Source organism: Anabrus simplex, chromosome 13 (assembly GCF_040414725.1).
Source record: "Anabrus simplex isolate iqAnaSimp1 chromosome 13, ASM4041472v1, whole genome shotgun sequence".
NCBI classification, from domain to species: Eukaryota; Metazoa; Arthropoda; class Insecta; order Orthoptera; family Tettigoniidae; genus Anabrus; species Anabrus simplex.
In genome coordinates this window covers 8,220,281-8,239,853 of record NC_090277.1, presented here as the reverse complement: position 1 = coordinate 8,239,853, position 19,573 = coordinate 8,220,281, and positions in this window count along the sequence as shown.

The following is a 19,573-nucleotide window of genomic DNA, read 5'->3' as shown; positions in this document are numbered from 1 at the left end:
AACTCTGATTTAAATTCTTCCTTCAAATTTGTCATTTCCGTTGCAAGTTCGTAATTTTCCTGTGGATAAATTCATTTATTAGTTACAATCTTCTGACACATCGCACATTATAGTCACCAACACATGAGCATGGCAACTCAGGACATCCCAGAACTAAAGTCACCTTCAAAACTGCATAAGAAGCCTACAACAACAATGAAATTTGGCAGATACACATAAAATGAAAAAACCTTCTAAAAATGTGTAACATTCCTTGGAAAAGGGCTACACATGGAGCATCATTAAAAGCATGTCAATTCGGAGGAAAGTGTCCCTTTGAATGCTAAGGGATATTAATGTATTGCAGAGCAATATTTTACCACACATAAATCTTTCAAAAATAACATCAGATCAGAAAAATGTATAGAAAACTTACAGTTATCCTCATCAGTTTAAAATAAGTGAATCTGAAGATTCAGGACTAAGAAATTAATTACTGGTATTTTTAAATTTAACAGCTTGTTATAAAATAAACCTAATACATCTCTCCTGTTGTAATTGGAAATTTGTTATAGATTTGTTATTTGCAAGCATCTATCATTACTGTGCACAGAGTTAGACCTATAATACACCATCCATATAACAGATCCTACCTTTACACACTAGCGCCTATTCAAGTCTTGGAGGTGTACGTGCTGTATCAATTGGATATCATATGAAAGGGAACCTTTCCTGTCTTGAATATTTTATTATGGTGTATATTAGGTAATATTAAAAATATGTATTAGACAGGAATGAACAATCATTTAATGAATTAATAAATTAGGAATCATAAAAAAAAGAAAAAATCGAATATTCTCTTGGTATTTGTCAAAACGGAGGCACGTCACCAAGTAAAAGAAATTGTTCTTGTGGAAATTAGCACAAAAAATCATCATACCAGTCCCAACAGTTCTGAATTATTCTAAGCTATTAGCACAATTACCTTTCTTGAGGGCAATCAACGCAGAGCGCCCAAAAGTACCAACACTCCTTAAATATTAAATTGTTTTATAATCTTTTTCCCAAACTGGTCTTATTTAAGGATAGTTTTTTAGTTACGTAAATACTGGTGAACTTTATCATGTCATTAATCAAGTCAAGTGTCATTATTCAACAAAATCAATCTGCGTTTATGTGATAGTGGTGAGAGACGCTGTGGGCCCAACAAAACTTTATTATATTTTGACTGTGTTCTGGCATTCATATTAGTAAGAAATTCACTACACCACAGTAACATTATCCTTGCATATATGGAACCTAATATTGCTATCATCCATTCCTTCATACTCCTCTTCATCGCTTCCTACAGAAAGATCAGAACAACTATTATGAATGTCTTCTACAACTGTTTATGATTCATGATCAATGTTGTAAGGATCAACTGATATTTCCCCTTCCCTCCGCTCATCTGATAACTGACGGAGAGTCAGGTAAGTATGATCTGGATCTGGTAATCATTCCCTGTACAGAGCACTGTTATTTGTTTGAAACTTGAATTTATATAAGAAATCTATTAAACTTCAATACCTTCATCCATACCCCGATCCCCTTCATCAATGTACATTTCATCCAAAGAGTGAACTGATACAAACTAAAATACAGACAACCGGGCGAGTTGGCCGTGCGCGTAGAGGCGCGCGGCTGTGAGCTTGCATCCGGGAGATAGTAGGTTTGAATCCCACTATCGGCAGCCCTGAAAATGGTTTTCCGTGGTTTCCCATTTTCACACCAGGCAAATGCTGGGGCTGTACCTTAATTGAGGCCACGGCCGCTTCCTTCCAACTCCTAGGCCTTTCCTATCCCATCGTCGCCATAAGACCTATCTGTGTCAGTGCGACGTAAAGCCCATAGCAAAAAAAAAAATACAGACAAAGAAAGAAATCAGTAAATAAAATATATATTATTACATTATTGCTTGCACTGCAGTTTACAGAACACTTGAATTTGTGCTCAGCTTCCAGACTGCACTCAATGTCCAGTCACAAGGTCTTTAACTTTCACAATGAATGCTGTACATATAGAGATTCATCATTTGCACGATTAATCAACCCACATTGCAACTGAGGATTCCTCTCCCTCCCACCATCAAGTACCAGCATCAAAAGCATAAAATGTACAGTCCAAATGCAGTGCAAACGATGGTCTGAAGATTCAGATAGTGGATGAGATGCACTATATGTATGATCTGAACATTATTATTGTCCCCTGCTGCAGTGCTGAAACATTCATAATTTCCGAGAAGTGGAACTCCAAATTGCTGCCGAACATACTTCTCCAATGGCTAATAATACATCTTTTCAAATGATTAGTTCAGTATGAAGAGAGCTTTCAGTGTTGATATCATATAATTGTTTTTAGCTATATATTTTTTCCTTTAAGGCAGAAGAAATCGAAAAAGGCTAAAACATCTACCTTTTATGTCTAAATTCTTAATATTTCCTTAAGACATACTGTGTATTTTTGAAGGAGGAAATTTTAGTTCTATATTTTCCTGTACCATACAGTCAATATAGAACAACCTACAGTACATATGAGAAACTTATGTTCCCATGACAATGAAATGGTGGACGTGACCAGTGTGTTTTATATCATCATACAGAATGCTTAAAGTGAATATGAACTAACCAATCACGATCAGCAATTATGAAGAACAATAACCCAAATATCAATGTCAATAATTTTGATTAAATCAAGGGAAACAAACTCAATGGCACCAGAGCCCTCAGTGATCTTTGCCCAACAAGCAACAACTGCTGAGCCTGAAGGCCCCCAAATTATGAGCTGTCACATGGTCACCGTGATGAATTCTCTCGACCGTTATTCCTTGGTTTTTATACCTGGGCCATTATCTCAAGACCCTCTGGAGGTATCACAAATAGTAATCTTCGTCTACACTGTGCTTCGATCATTATGTAAATATTACACTTCTAGCCACGAAACATTAGAGCACTGGGCAAAGAACAGAACAGAGAGTGCAAGGGAAAGTGGAATGATGTCAATGTTCTGATCATCATTACCCCCAACGATTAATGACTTCTAAGATGTCATCTAATGGCCATCGAATACGTAACGCCTACAAGTGCGTGGTATGACGACACAACTATAGTACTGCTTAAAATGGGGAATGTTTATGTTTCTCATCACATTTGACATATTTCTCCATGTAAAAAAAATCGTTTAAAATTACAAGTGTGAAATTCCTTGATTTATTTAGAATACCAAGCTGGATTTAGAAAAGGAAAGTCATGCACTGAGCAAATTTTTAATATAACATACTTCTGTACCACAGCAAACAAGAACTATGTGATCTCATTTGTCGATTTCAGAAAAGCACATGACAGTAGTGATCAAGATACACTCCTTAATGTTTTTTCAGTATTTAGACTAGATCAAATAACAAGAAATATTATCAAAGAAATGCTGACCAAAACTACAGCTAAAGTAATGTTTATGGGTGAATACAGTCAGTAATTTTAAATAAACACAGGAGTGTGACAAGGGGATGGAGTATCTCCATTACTTTTCAACTGTGCTCTTGAGAAAGTCGTCAGAGAATGGAGGAAAGCAGGTGCACGATCACACCATTTAGGACCTAAATATAAAAGTATTAAAATTGACTGTCTAGCCTTTGCTGATATGGCACTTATAGCCAAAAGCATACCAGATACCTTAATTTTTTCTTTGTGAATCTCAATTCAATACAGACCAAACTACAAAATTCTTGGCATTGAAAAACATACCAGATGCACAAAAGAAACTTGATATTCTACAAGAACAAGCATCAAAACCCGGACTTCAAGAATATTACGAAGAACCTAAACATATGACTGACATCAAAAATGCACCACAAGAAAATATCATTGGCAATAACAAAATCTCAAGGATGAATGAATTCAAATACATATGTTAATGTATTATGGAAAACTGTCATGAAAGGAAATCCATAACTTCAAGAATTCAAAAGTTGGAAACTGCTTTCCAACAAGAACCGTTTACAATGAATACCGTCTTTCATGGAAAAGTAAGATACGTCATTAGAATACAGTAGTTACACCAGAAGCACTCTATGCTGTGGAAACTCTCAACCTACAACAAATGAGATTAAAGAAACAATTAGAAATTAAAGAACAAAAACTCATAAGAAAAATCTCGGGACCAAGAATCATAAACGGAAGTCATTACTCTAAACCTAATAGTGAAATATACAAGCATATTTCCAAAATTAGAGATGCAATTTGTATGCAATGAATCCAACTTGCAGGACATTTGAAACGAATGAAAATTAGCAGACTTTCACATGAAATTTAAAAATTTCTACAAAACGAGGTCACTAGACCAAAGTGGTACAAATTATTAGAGAAAGACCTCACTGAATTAAGATTGTCAAATGTACAAGATCGAAAGGAAATACAAAACATCATTCATAAACAGGGATTTGAAGAACAAGAAAGGAAACCCACTAGATCTGCATAGTCAGACGACCGGAGACGTGCACAATCACTGAAGATGAAGAACTACTGGGCAAAAAGGAAGGCCGAAAATAGTTGATTCCTTGTGGTCCTGGGTGACCCATTCGTGAAGCAGAAGAGGAATAAGAAGAAATGTTAACAAACTAAAAGTATCACATTATAAGAATTTATTTTTAATCACAGCATTCATATAATTTTCATTTTCATAGAACTTTGCCAAAATACCTCTATGTGAGAAAGCATTCCTGAGGCTCTCTAATATGAGTTATGCTCTAATCACTATAAAGTTTTATGATATGATGTTTACAAATGATGTACTTACTGGTTCTTCAAGCCAGATTGGTTCACCTTTGATATGTCCTTCCAGGTCCATTTTATATGGCATATAATATGTTTAAAACATATTGGAGTTACAATACTTTGCACTGAAACATAAAACACAAAAGTATACTACTGTCATTAGGTCATTAGTTTAGAGATGAACCTATGAAAGCCAGATCCAACACCTCAACCATGATACAACTCCTATTACACTAGCTGGTCTATTTAAATTATTCCATTTTATTGTAATCCATTCTTTACAATGCTTCTACAGTTTAATGCTAGTTGCACACCAATACCTGATAATCTCATCACTGCTTCATATTCTCGCATTTTTCCCAGTAACTCTTCCAAACAAACTCCGTAACTTAAACGTATCACTTCATTTCAAGTGAAGGCCATATGAGAGTAGATCCCTATTTCATACCCACCTAACAAACTCCTCCATAACCCACAATTATCCTACAGTCACTATCCCTTAACCTCCTCCTCTCCTCATACATCCCAGATTAGATTAATACCTGACCCTGCTTGCCCTGTGTCTTGGTACCAACGTGGAAAATTACCACCTTCTCCTTAGCCTCCTCTTTCCATTCTACTTTCTTACATCTGTCTTAACCTAATTCATGGGTAACATTCCACCATGGTTCCCTTTCCTAGCAAACTTTCGCCACATGAATATCAATTGAGTTTGACATAACCAGAGCCTCAAACTCACCCTCCTCACCTGATATCCATTAACCTCCTTATTTACTTCTCCCTCTCATAACCCTGCACCTCTCTCTTTCTGTCTCCAGTCTACATTTCATACCTTCCCCTTTGATCTTGCATTTCCATCCACTGTAGCACTTCCATATTTCCAATCTCCTGTCTACTTTTCTACCTGTTGTGACTCATACCTCTTTTGAACTCACTCTCCGAGGACTCTTCCTCTTAGAACATGAGCCCTCCTGTCTTCCACTACTTCTCCTCTGTCAAACTCTCTATCTCTTCCCACATGTTTCTTAGCTCCCACTCACAGCCACATTCCCTAAACCTGCCTCCCTTAGGCTTTTCTTTATCTTCTTCAAAGAATATGAAATAATATGGAAATATAACAAAAAATAAAACAATGCATTCTGTGCGTAAAATACGTATGTCAGCCCTCGGTTTAATGAAGCACGTTTCATCGTATACGACATAGTCTTAGGGGTGATTGTAACGTAGCTTGCAACACAGCAACTATTCATACTATAAATAATATGTGCCTTCAATGTTGCTGTTTTCCATTATTTTGTTATTTATTTATCATATCAGAAGTACAAATTACAAACAAGACAAATTAAACAGGAGAAATTTTAAGCACTAGTTGACAAAAAATTGGCCAGGACAAGCGCATTTGGAGTTGCCCTCATTAGGTCTTCAATGGTACAAGTGGCTGGAGAAGAAGGACACAGCAGAATATGATTGTAAGTCGGCTTAGTAGGTACCACACTTGCAGTAAACTGTCTCCACAGGAAGGTCCCATTTCTGTAGGCTGGTCTTATATATCATGGTACTGGAGTGTAATCGACTGAGAGCCTTCCACGTTGTCTACTTTTCAGAATGTGCAGGGGGAAGTTCTTCCTTTGGAACCATCCATTCTCTCAAATGTTGATATTTTTTCTGACACATTGAGATTCTTGCTTGCTGTGGTGTTCCTTTAAGAGCTTCAGTGGTTGTCAAGGAGCTCTTTCTTGATTTCAGCCTAGGATGTGCTGGTTGACAGGCATACAGAGGATGGCCTTCCATAGTCATAGCCTTGCTTTTCTCATACCTAGCAGCAATCTCAAGTAGGATTTCAGGTGGTGCTATACCAGCGAGACAATGGAGTTTATTTATGGGAGTAGGTCTTAAACAACCTGTGATAATACGACAAGTGTCATTTAGTACCACATCTATGTTTTTGGCATGGCTCAACTTGTGTCACACGGAACATGCATATTCAGCAGTGAAGTAGCACAGTGCAAGAGTGAGCTCCCCAGGTGGTGCCTCTCAGTTTCTGCACTATGTTGTTTCCGGCAGACACTTTTTGTTTCACATTTAGGCTGTGTTTCTTGTACGTAAGCAAACGGTCCAGAGTCACTCCCAGATATTTTGTAGTCGAACAGTGTTGAAGAGGTAACATTATTATGAAAGAAAGTTATTGCACGGAAATTACTTACCGGTATGCTGAATGTAATAAGCCCCAGCGGAATAAGTTCTCATATTTGTTCTCTTGTGTTTCTTCACCTCTTTCGTGAATTACATTTATGAATGTTCCATTATTGATTTTCAGTACACTAATATATTCACATAACGTACAATATTAATGTCGTCGTTGAGATCAAGCAGACCGACAACACCAACCGAAAGAAACCAGAACGTAGAAGTTAGGGACATTATGTAAATTAAAATACACAATTAATCCTTTATGAAGTGTATCATACGGAAGTAACACAATTAACGGAATAAAACTGTAATACAAGTGCATTAATAAACAGTACCCTTGCAGTAACGGTTTACAGCAAACAGGATATTTACCAAAGAGGTAAAAAATACACTAATGGCGTATTAACATATCTACTACTTCGACAAGAAACCGGATCGTGTTTGTTGGTTATCTATAACCATTACGGTATCGTCATCACACTCCGCGTGGAATTAACTGAACTCCATCTAACCTACATACCGAAAACGTCTGAGAGCTAACTTCCGTACTGAAGTCAAAAGAACTACTAACTACCTACCTTGCATTCCTCAGTTGAAAGTAAGTCGTCTGAGACAAACACGGACAAGAGAAACAAGAATTCCAAACTAATTTTTTACACATATTTCACTCGCGAACTTCTATCATATTTGGTGCCTCATAATTCCAATTACTTACTAGAGACAAGAAGTGTATTTGTTGTTGTTGTTGTTGTCGGAGAGGTTATGGGCTCTATTATTTCACCCTGCCACTACACTTATTATCGTGATATTACACTTATAATGCGAAATCACACGCAATAGGCCACTACGAAGGTCTCAAGAACAATTGAGTAGTGATGTGCGCGAGTGACGCTTGGACTCGCGAGAATCGAGTCTGGCCAGTCCAAGCCTCGCCGAGTAACCCGCGCGAAGTACTCGAGTCTCCACTGTGACGTCACGATCCATAACTGCGACTTGCCGAGCAGTCGGAAGAAATGCGCCAATCATTAAGTACTATTACAACAGCTACGTAAATGATGACCATAACATGAAACACGCGAGTGTATGTCCGTAACGTATTTGTTTCGAAATGCCATTCGTTTAGTTTGTCACACAATGACATTCTTCGTTTTCTCCTTCGTCTATATTTAGTTGGGCGCGTCCATTACAGCACTTCTGTAACGTAACGGGTAGTGTTACTAACTCCCATTCTTGGAAGCCTGGGTTCTATTCCCGGTACCGCCAGAAATTTTAGAATGTCCGGAAGGCTGATATGTGATTGAAATGTTACATGCAGCTCACCTGCAATGAGGGTTTTCCCGAAAGCAGCTGCACCATCTCGGGATGAGGATATAAGTTTGCATATTTGCATTATATCGCCCAGTAGGTTAGCCTTTGGTAACTTGAGATACGGAGTAAAGATTAGGAACATGATTTAGCTATTCATTGTAGGCTTCCTTCCCTCTTCCTTGTCCATCTCTCCCAATCTTCCCATCCCCCACCAAGGCCCTTGTTCAGCATAGCAGGTGAGGCCGCCTGGGCAAGGTAGGTACTGGTCATTCTCCACAGTTGTACCCTGGCTGAATCCGAGGGGAAAACCAACCCTGGAGGGTAAGCATATTCAGAAAGAAAGATACTAATCTAGCTGAATCCCTATTTCTTCTTCTTCGTCTTCTTAATCTGCTTACCCTCCAGGTTCGGTTTTTCCCTCGGACTCAGCGAGGGATCCCAGCTCTATCGCCTCAAGGGTAGTGTCCTGGAGCTTCAGACTCTGGGTCGGGGGATACAACTGGTGAGGATGACCAGTACCTCGGCCAGGCGGCCTCACCTGCTATGCTGAACAGGGGCTTTGGCGGGGGATGGGTGGGAAGATTGGAAGGGATAGGCAAGGAAGAGGGAAGGAATCGGCCGTGGCCTTAAGTTAGGTACCATCCAGGCATTTGCCTGGAGGAGAAGTGGAGAAACCGCGGAAAACCACTTCCAGGATGGCTGAGGTGGGAATCGAACCCACCTCTACTCAGTTGACCTCCCGAGGCTGAGTGGACCCCGTTCCAACCCTCGTACCACTTTTCAAATTTCGTGGCAGAGCCGGGAATCGAACCCGGACTTCCGGGGGTGGCAGCTAATCATGCTAACAACTACACCACAGAGGCGGACCATCCCTGTTTCACATTAAAAATATCTTAACACAGTCGCTAGTTACGTAGATTCATCTGAACACACTGCAGACAATTGCCAGTGCGAGACGCAAGGTTCGGTAAGGGGCGCAATGTTCACACAATTGTAGAGATCAGATATACCACACACAGCTTTAAAAGCTTTGCGCTCAGGTAATCTTTGTATAGTCACGGGCGTACAATAATGCCCTTTATAATATAAATAGAGCCGCCTCTGTGGTGTAGTGGTTAGCGTGATTAGCTGCCACCCCGGAGGTCCGGGTTCGATTCCCGTCTCTGCCACGAAATTTGAAAAGTGGTACGAGGGCTGGAACGGGGTCCACTCAGCCTCGGGAGGTCAACTGAGTAGAGGAAGTGGTTTTCCGTGGTTTCCCACTTCTCCTCCAGGCAAATGCCGGGATGGTACCTAACTTAAGGCCACGGCCGCTTCCTTCCCTCTTCCTTGTCTATCCCTTCCAATCTTCCCCATCCCCCGCAAGGCCCCTGTTCAGCATAGCAGGTGAGGCCGCCTGGGCGAGGTACTGGCCATTCTCCCCAGTTGTATCCCCCGACCACGAGTCTGAAGCTCCAGGACACTGCTCTTGAGGCGGTAGGGGTGGGATCCCTCGCTGAGTCCGAGGGAAAAACCGAACCTGGAGCGTAAACAGATGATGATGATGATGATGATGATATAAATAGATTAGTCGAAAATGTACGTTTGTCCTGCCTGATCTCTACAATGTCACATTGTGCGCCGGTAAAATGAAATGGCGTATGGCTTTTAGTGCCAGGAGTGTCCGATGACATATTCGGCTCGCCAGATTCAGGTCTTTCGATTTGACACCGGTAGGCGCCCTGCTCGTCATAATGAGGATGAAATGATGGTGAAGACAACACACACACCCACCCCCCGTGTCGGCAAAATTAACCAATGATGGTTAAAATTCGTGACCCTGCCACGTATCGAACCCGCGACCCCTGTGACCAAAGTCCAGCACGCTAACAATTTAGCCATAGAGCCGGACTGTAGCTCATAAGCACCTGTGTACACACATTCCTTAGTTTACGTTACAATATGGTTTTGTTGTGTAGGCCTATACATTCATGTAAATACGGCATAATGTACATCAGTTTGTACATTATATCACTGTGCATTATTTGGAAATGGACCCAATACCTGTCCTTGGCCTACCTAAAATATTAAGCATCGTGTTGTTTCCATACACGGCTCGCAGATAACGCTGCCAGCGTCCTCGGCCTCGAGTCCGGACTCGAGTACCTCGAGTTTTACGATCCCAGACTCGAGTCTTCGCGAGTCCATTCGCAGCCCATCACTACAATTGAGCATCAGGTCTATGTACACATCTTAAGTAACGCGAAACATAACAAAGGAAGTGCGTAGAAGCAAAAAACAGTGGAAGCAGGAGTATGTAACGGTGCAAACAATAAACAGACAGTAATTTACAAATGAAGATGAGAGTCATCCAAATATTGATTGATTGCATGTATTATAGCAGGAGACATATCGGTAAGCAAACAGGAGACATTGGTGGGGAGAGCTTTCTGAAGACTGAGAAGACGAGAAATAAAAGCCGGACGAAAAGAATCATACACAGGGCATTGGAATAATAAATGATTTACATCAGCACTCAGAGTACCACATAGACAGGAGGAGTGGGGGGAGAAGTTAAAACGATCTTTATACAGAGGAGTAAGAGCATGGTTAAAGCGAAGACGAATAATGTTGGTAATGTGACGGCGAGAATAGTTACCCTTCAAATACCAAGGATAGGGAGGAATACAAGGTTGGATATTGTAATAATAGCGACCTTTATAAGAAGCTGATCTAGTCCAATCTTCTTGCCACTGACCATAAGCATAATGTTTAAGAACTGGATAAAAATCGGGTAGAGGAACTGCACGTTTAAGTAGGGATTTGCCATCACGAACAGCTCGCTTAGCGAATAAATCCGCCTGTTCATTCCCATAGATACCTATATGACTAGGGACCCAGACAAAAGTGAGAACCACCCCAGATTGATGCAAAGTATAAATGAGACTTTTAACATGATACAAATACCAGTTAAAAGAAAGATGAGGTGACTTGAGCGACTGAACTGCACTGAGGGAATCCGTATAAATAACTGCGTTAGGTATAGAATGATGCTTAATGTACATGAGAGCTTGACGAATAGCAAAAATTTCCGCAGTGTAGATAGAAAAGTCACTGGGTAAACGATAGAGTTCAGCAACATTGGTATTGACAATATAGAACGCTGCTCCAACGCCAGAAGAGTTTTTTGAGCCGTCTGTAAACCAGGAATAGAAGAGGAAAAAGAAGATTTAGGGGAGATAATGATAGAAGGGACAAAAAATAAACAATCAAAATTTACTGAATAAACGGGGGAAGAAGCAGTGCGTAAGATAGTGTTTTTATAGGAAAGAAGAAATTTATATGCATACAACAAAGCAGGCATCTTACGACGGCGGGCCTGTGAAAGAAGAGAATATTCATCTTATAGCTGCAATTTAGGAAGCAATGGGTGTTGAGCCAGAGCAAATCTTTTAAGTAAATATTTAGATGTTATAATTTTACGGCGAATGGGAAGAGGGAGCTCACCGGTCTCGACAAGGAGAGCATTAGTAGGGGTAGACAACAATGCTCCAACACAAGTTCTCAGGGCTTTAAATTGTAAAGTATTTAAGTGGTAAAGGACAGAATCCGACGCAGTATCTATAACATGTGCACAGTAGTCGAGTCTAGAGCGAATAGTAGCGGAATATAACAACTGAGCTGTGCCAGGGTCAGCACCCCATGATCTTCTAGTAACCACTTGGAGAATTTTAATTTACGTATCAGAAGAATTACGTAACTGAGTAATATGATGTTTCCAAGATAACGAGCGGTCTAGCATAACACCGAGGTATTTATGGGAGGAACAAAAAGGAATGACATGAGAATCGAAAACAAGTGGCTCAGAGTTAAACCTACGCTTAGAAGTAAAAAACATTGCACAGCATTTGGAGGTGGAAAGTTGAAGACCATGGAAAGTAAGCCATGTAATGACTCGCTCCATTAGCTGATATATATGGTGACGACACACATCGACATTACTATGAGAGTAATAAAGAACTATATCATCAGCATAAAAGACAATGCGAGCTTTTTGGGTAACCAATTGTTCAAGATTACTCATATACAGGGCGAAAAGCAGACCACTTAAAATGTCTCCCTGAGGAACACCGACAGATGAAAGACGACAAGGAAGAGAAGAATAAGCGGATTTAAGTGAAAGTTTCCGATACGTAAACAAATTACGCAAGATGTGGAGAAAATGAGCAGGAAAACCTTTCTGTGCAAGATTAGTCCAGAGAAGATGAAGTGGTATGGAGTCAAAAGCTCCTCGTATGTCCAAAAAAAATAGCAATAAGACAATCCTTACAAATTTGCGCTAATAAAATATCGATAAGTAAAATGTTAATAGCATCTTGAGCACAACGACCTTTAAAGTAGGCGAATTGATATTTGGGAACCAAATTATAATATTCAAGAGACCACAGGATTCGTTGAAGGAGAATTTTTAAAAACGTCTTGCGGATACACGAACCAAGGACAATCCCTCGAAAGCCGTTACCATCAGTTTGAAGTTGACCAGGTTTGGGGATAGGCATTAAAAAAAATCATTCCAAGAGGTAGGAACAGAAGTAGTGAGAAGTATATTATTATAGAGAGCTAATAAAGCTTGTTTAGCACGTAGAGGGAGAATCCGGAGCATATCATATGATATATAATCAGGGCCCGGAGACGAACTCTTTGCATTACACAAGGTGGCCTCAAGTTCAGAAAGGTGTATAGGTTGGAGTAATACAGAAAAGCGGGAAGAGCATGGGACAGGGGTATAGTAAAGTCGGGCACGACATAATCAGGAGTGAGGGAGTTGAGAAAGATAGATAGAATCTGTGGAGGGGTGACAGAGGGTGGAATGTATTGAGAAGCTCGGGTAAGGGAACGAATTGCACTCCATAAGTGAAAAGACGAAGTATGAGCGTTTAGGGAGGAAATAAAGGATCGCCATGCAGCACGGCGTTTAGAAAGAAAAACTCGTCTAGTGTAAGCAATATGTTGTTTAAGACGGAAATAATGATGGGGGGCTAATGTTTTCCTATATATCCGGAATAAGCGGCGTCATTTAAGAACCAGATTATGGCACTCTGAGTCCCACCATCGTAAAAAGGAATAGGGGCGAGCAGAGTGGGAAGAAATAGGTTGATAGGGATGATAAAGATCGAGATAATCTTGTATAAATTGAAAGAGAGTAGAAAAGGACAAAATATTATCCGAAATAAGCTCAATACGATGGGTAACATAAGAAATAAAAGATACTCTATAAAAGTGACGGAGGGAGCGAACATTACTGATACATGTAGGGGCGGAAGAAGAACTAGGAAACCTACCAAGACCATACGTAAGGATAATAGGGAAATGGTCGCTAGAATGTGTATCAGTAAGACGGTGCCAAGTTACAATCGAAGCCATTGCAGGACGACATAATGATAAATCCACAGCGCTGGGAGGAGAGCCAGGGGGAGTGAGGCGCGTGGGAGAACCATCGTTTAAAATGACAAAGTCATGCGATTGGGAGGCAGTGAGGAAATAAGAACCCAGGGAAGTATCACTACTGCTTCCCCACATAGAATGATGAAGATTGAAGTCCCCTAAGAGGAGAAGCTCGTTATGAGAAGAAAATTGCTGCAAGAATCGACACCATTGAATGTGAGAAATAGAAAGATCTGGAGGGCAATAAAGGTTAATAATGGAAAGGCGATTATATGAGATACCAATAACAAATGTATGGGGTAGACAATACGAGATATGAAGACGTTGATAGGATAAACTATGGTGAATAAATAAAGCAACACCACCGTAACCAACACCATCACAGCGTTCAACATTAAAGCCATTTAAATAAAACTCAAAGGATGGGGAAAACCAAGTCTCCTGTAATGCTATAATGAATGGGGAAATTTCATTTATCAAAAATTGTAACTCATACCGTTTAGAAGGAATACTCCTAGCATTCCACTGCAGGATACGTAGCATCTAAAGAGAACATAGTGTGCACACAGTCACGAAGCTTATAAAGTGTATGTGCGACATGTGGCTGGTCCCCTAATAATTGAATAAGTTGTTGAAATAGTTGATGAATACCACTTTGGAGATACGCCTTTTGGCGTAGTACAGGGGAACTAGATGATTGAGAAGGAGCTGAAGGTAAACACTGAGAATTACGGGACGTAGATGGAATCGGGGACATTAAGATGAAGTGGATGGAAAGACCGAGGTATGTGAAGACACTGGGGTGGGTCTGATGAGATTAAGATACCCAGACTTATCGAAACCAGGTGTTGGAATGGGACGAGGCTCTTTCATAACCACCTGAGTAAATTTACGTTTCCTCGGGGTTTCCACAAGTGAAGTGGAACTAGTAGAAGGAAGAGGTGGAAAAAGATGGGTATTATTGGACATGTCAAATTGGGTCGAGGGTATTCTAGCAGACGCCTCGGAAAAGGATAGATTTTCTGTACACATAAGCTTTTTAAGGGCAGTTTGCTGTTGATGAGTAGGGCAGTTTGATGAGCCAGTATAATGTTCCTGATGACAGTGAACACAGCGGCGAATATTTTCCTGACACTCTGATGTAAGGTGATGTAACGCGCAATGCCCACATCGGGGTGACTTAGCCTGACAGTTTTTAATCGTGTGTCCATATCGCTGACATTTTGAACAGATAATCGGGGAAAATATGAAAGGGTAAACCTCTAAATGCACTTGAAACAAAGAGACATATTGAGGAAGAGTCTGAGAGCGAAAAACAATCTTAACTGTTCCAGTAGGAACGTAGTTCACTCCACTGGACTCCACAACCTTACGGTTAAGCCGCTTGACCGATTTGACCCGAACTTCAGATTTGAGGTATTTAAGAATGTCAGAATCAGAAACATTCTTTTCCACACCGCGTATAAGTCCAACACGAAAGATATTGGAACTGGGAATATATGCTTTCAATGAGTGAGTTGCAAGTATTGAATGACGTAGAAAGGAATTAGCTTGGATCGCGGAACTAAATTCCACCAATAATCTGTTTCGTCCTTTGGGCGTTATACCTTTCACAAAGATATCATGATCGTAAAACAAGCGCCCAAGCGCCATGGGATGTAGCCCACCAATATTTTTCGACTTAGTTGATTCAACAAATACAATAAATGGACCAAAATGAGCCTGTTGATAAACCTCCAACTCTTCAGGAGGTGGGGGAGGTGGGGGAGGTGGAGGAGGCGACTGAGCGGCATTAGACTGTTGAGGTTGTAAAGGCTGCTGTAATGAATTCATATTTGAAGTGAGATTAATCAAATCGGTTTGCATCGGCACAGTTTCTTCACGACCAACATTGGCATTAGATGAGGGATCCGGTGCCTCATCTCCTCCACTATCAGTATCCATCACCAAAGCGTACACAGACACACACTCGCCAAACGGTCACACACTACTTGTCACCGCAGGCAAACACCAGACTGCAACCAAAGAACGATCCACACCGTACGAGACACACGAACGGACTCCAAGAAGTGTATTGATAAGCAGCCCTTTGTAGCAATGGTATACAGCAGGTCAGCACCCGAGATAGGCCTATTTGCTAAGAGAAGATTCCATAGAATATGGATAGGTAGATATGAAATTCAACAGTAAATAGAAGGCGGACTTATAGTATTGAATCGCAGAAATAGATAGCGTAATATTGCACACTGTGTGCTATATTATATTTTATTTTCATTTTCATCATTATTATTATTATTATTATTATTATTATTATTATTATATAAGGCAGGGAAGTAATTTCTGCCGTTGTCGAACTAATCTTGCCTTGCTCCATACAGCTCCACCATTATGTACTCCTATCCCCTCATAACTCCTCTGTAAACTCTCTTGATGATTATGGTGCAATTCTACTACTTTAATTTCATTGTATTTTTATTTCCAACAATGGTACTGACCGTTCATCCTTTTTAGGTCATTATTCAAGGGTGAACCAAATGTTCGAATTCATAATAGAGACACAATGACACGGACTTGGGCACATTCAAGGCTGATATGCAAAACTAGAAAGAGCAATTCCAGGATAATATTTATAACTAGCGAATGACTCGTGCTTAGCTACGGTATTCTACTTTCTACTATATGCGTACCGATATCGAAATTAATTACTGTATGTGCAGTGAATAACTTTCTTAGTGCTATCCGAAAATCAGCATGGGCGGTCCCCATACGTTGTTTCCAATGAAAATTGTGAGTTGCAGAGTTGTGATGATAACGGCAGGCTAACTTGCCTACCGCCATTCACGATCGTGTTAGGAAGTTTTCATTATAATGGCAGGCCCTGTTGCCTACTTCCAGACAGATTACAGTTGAGGAGAATTTATTATACTGGCAAGCACCTTTCCTACTGCCAGTCAAATCTGAGTTGTGCTGTTATCATTATACTGACAGGCCCTTTTCCTACTGCCAGCCAGCTTATTGCCTGTCACACCGAACTGGTGAGTTTCCATGAAAATAGCAGGCCAGTCTAATGCCAGTCACATTTGAGATACGGTAGGTATGTAATCTCGGTAGGAGAGGTATGAAAATAGCATGCTCCCTTGTCTTCTGCAAGTTAAAGGAATTATTTATTACAATGGTAGGCTCTCCTTAATAATGCTAGTCACACAGGAGATTGAGAAGGACCCCATTTATACTACCAGCCAATGTCGTAGTGGGGAGTGCAGATTATAATAGCAGGCACACACTTTTTCGATCACAACAAATCGACATCACTGAATATATATAAACATCGACATACGAAAGTGTATGCATGTTTACAAAATATCAGACCTCCATTTACAGATTAACTGTTGCTAAACGGTATGTCATATCGACAAACGGATTATACCATAAGACGCCATATTTAGCTGAATAAATGGCTGGTCTGATGAATTTTCTCATATCTCATCTATTCATCGGTCAGATTAAGGTAGAGACGTTTAGTATGGTGAAATTTGTGTAAGATTTTTTCACAGTGCATTACTTTTCGGATAATTATATGAGAGCTACAAAAATAGAATTTGGAATACATATGGCTACTGGGTGGGCCAATGTTCGTGTGGAATTTGATGATTCTGTCTTTCCTATAACTGATTCAAAGTATGAATTATGCGTGTAAAAAGTGCAAAATTTAGTTACAATCGAAAAATAGAGACAAACCAAACGTATAAGGTATTGAGATACGAAAAAATTTCATAGGGCCGATGTTTTAGATCTGGAGAAATTGAACGCAGATTCTACCATCCGTTTTGGGGTAGGAATTACCGTTTAGCCACGATATACCTCGAAACGGAAGTCTTCACCGTCATTATAATTGCCATCATATTTCGACATCCATCGGGGATATAAGTGAAACATTTAAAGATCTTGCAAGTTTTCCGTCGGTTACAGGCTCAAGCAGCTAATTTTGCTAATTCAATTTTCTACCTCATCTTGCAGATTAAGCCGAAATCCTGATTTTGGGGGAGGGGTAAAATGTTGGACTTTCAGGAAACTGAAGTTAAAAATGCAGATGATCATTATTACCCCTTAAACGGATAGCTGTACGAAAATTTGGCCAAAAAATTCAATGTACGGTCGTTAAGATTTAGATAGATAAGGAATCTGCTCCACGATTTCCATGGAGGTTGGTCGATCTCCAGTCACGTTGGTCTTGCATTGTGGGAGAAAAAATCACCTTTCCAGTTCCCTATAAAATCCCAGTATATTTCGGGAATTTCAAATGGTGTGAGTAGATAGAATTTAAGGGTTCTAGACCACAAGGAGTCTAGACCAGTAAGGAGACTGGACCAGCCGCTGCCTCTGCTCATGCTCGGGCGCGCTTCCCACCCCTGAAGGGGCCTCTCACTTGCCAAGGCGCGTGCAGAGGGCGCCTCTCGCTGTCAAGGCTACACACAAGTGTGGAATGTCGCTCCTTGCAGTAGCTTTCTACTGCTGTGCCTAGATGGGTGGTTGTGATAGGTAACATTACTTGTTATGGTGCGTAATTAAGTATCCTTTACTGAAAGGTATTGTAAGAACAAAACAAGTTGACTATTAACCTTACTCTCCTAGTAGAGATTTTTTTAAAAACCTCTATTTAGTGTAATTAACTGCTTAGTTCAATTACTAAAAAATTCTAGCCTACTTGCCTATGTGATTAGCTCTTAAATTGTTTATGTTGGTGACTGGAAGGACATTTAGACATAAATCATCATGTTGATAATCACATTGTTTACTATTTTTTTTGCAGAGGCGAATGTAGGAAATGTTAACTACACTTACCCGGAGGTCTTCATGTAAGATGTAAATATTTCTTGAAAGGTGTGGGCAAGGTGCTGTGAGTAGATTTGCTTCTAAAAGTTACTTGCTGGAGTGCCTCTCACTGCTCAAGAAGGCCAGCTACATGTGAAATAATTGCAGCAACTGGATTTGCTTTACAAGGTTACTTGCTGGCGAAAGGTGAACAGTGTGTTAGTTTTTGTAAAAAAGAAACCCCCTCTCCTCCCCCCCCCCCCCCACTGTGAGTAAGTGAGTGTTTCAGTGTGGTTGTTACTACGCAAGATTTGCTTTGCTGTCTGTTGAAGGTTACCTCTATCATGAAAGGTGAACACGATGTTCATGCCTGGTTGTAATTTTAAGTGAAGGTAAACCACTAACGACTCTAGCCAAGTGGTAAAGAGTGAAGGTGGAGACAAAAGTGGTTAGTTTAATAAAATAAAATATTTTTTCTCGACTACTTACCTTTAATTTTTTTCGTCCTTGATTAGCTCTCTCCAGTCGTTCATGTTGGGGACAGGAAGCACATCTAGCTGTAAATCTTGACGTTAGATACACGCATTGTTTACTAAATATATATTTTTTCATAATAAACTTACATCAATAAATGTCATCTATGAAATATCACTGTACTAGATAAAATCAAATAAAAAACTCAGATAAAGTCAGAAATCAGAGGTTGACTAAGAAATTCCGTCGTTACGAGCGCGATAGTACGAATTTTTACATACAGAATAAAAAAACCAGCTCGCTATTTTTGTTGGATACGTCGTCAACTGTTTGTACTCTTCGAGGTCAAACAGCCCATACATGAGAGTGTCATGTCTGTGATTTCTTGTTATCTTTGTCCAAGATGGCTAACACAAATATTTTTGTTTAAAAAATGCATTATAATCTCTTAACTAATAAATTAGTTAGGCTAACACATGATGTGCTATCTCATAAAAAATTATATCGAATATATATGTTTAGCACGGAAGATGAAATAATAAATCGTGTAATGAATCAGTTAGGGAACCGTGAAT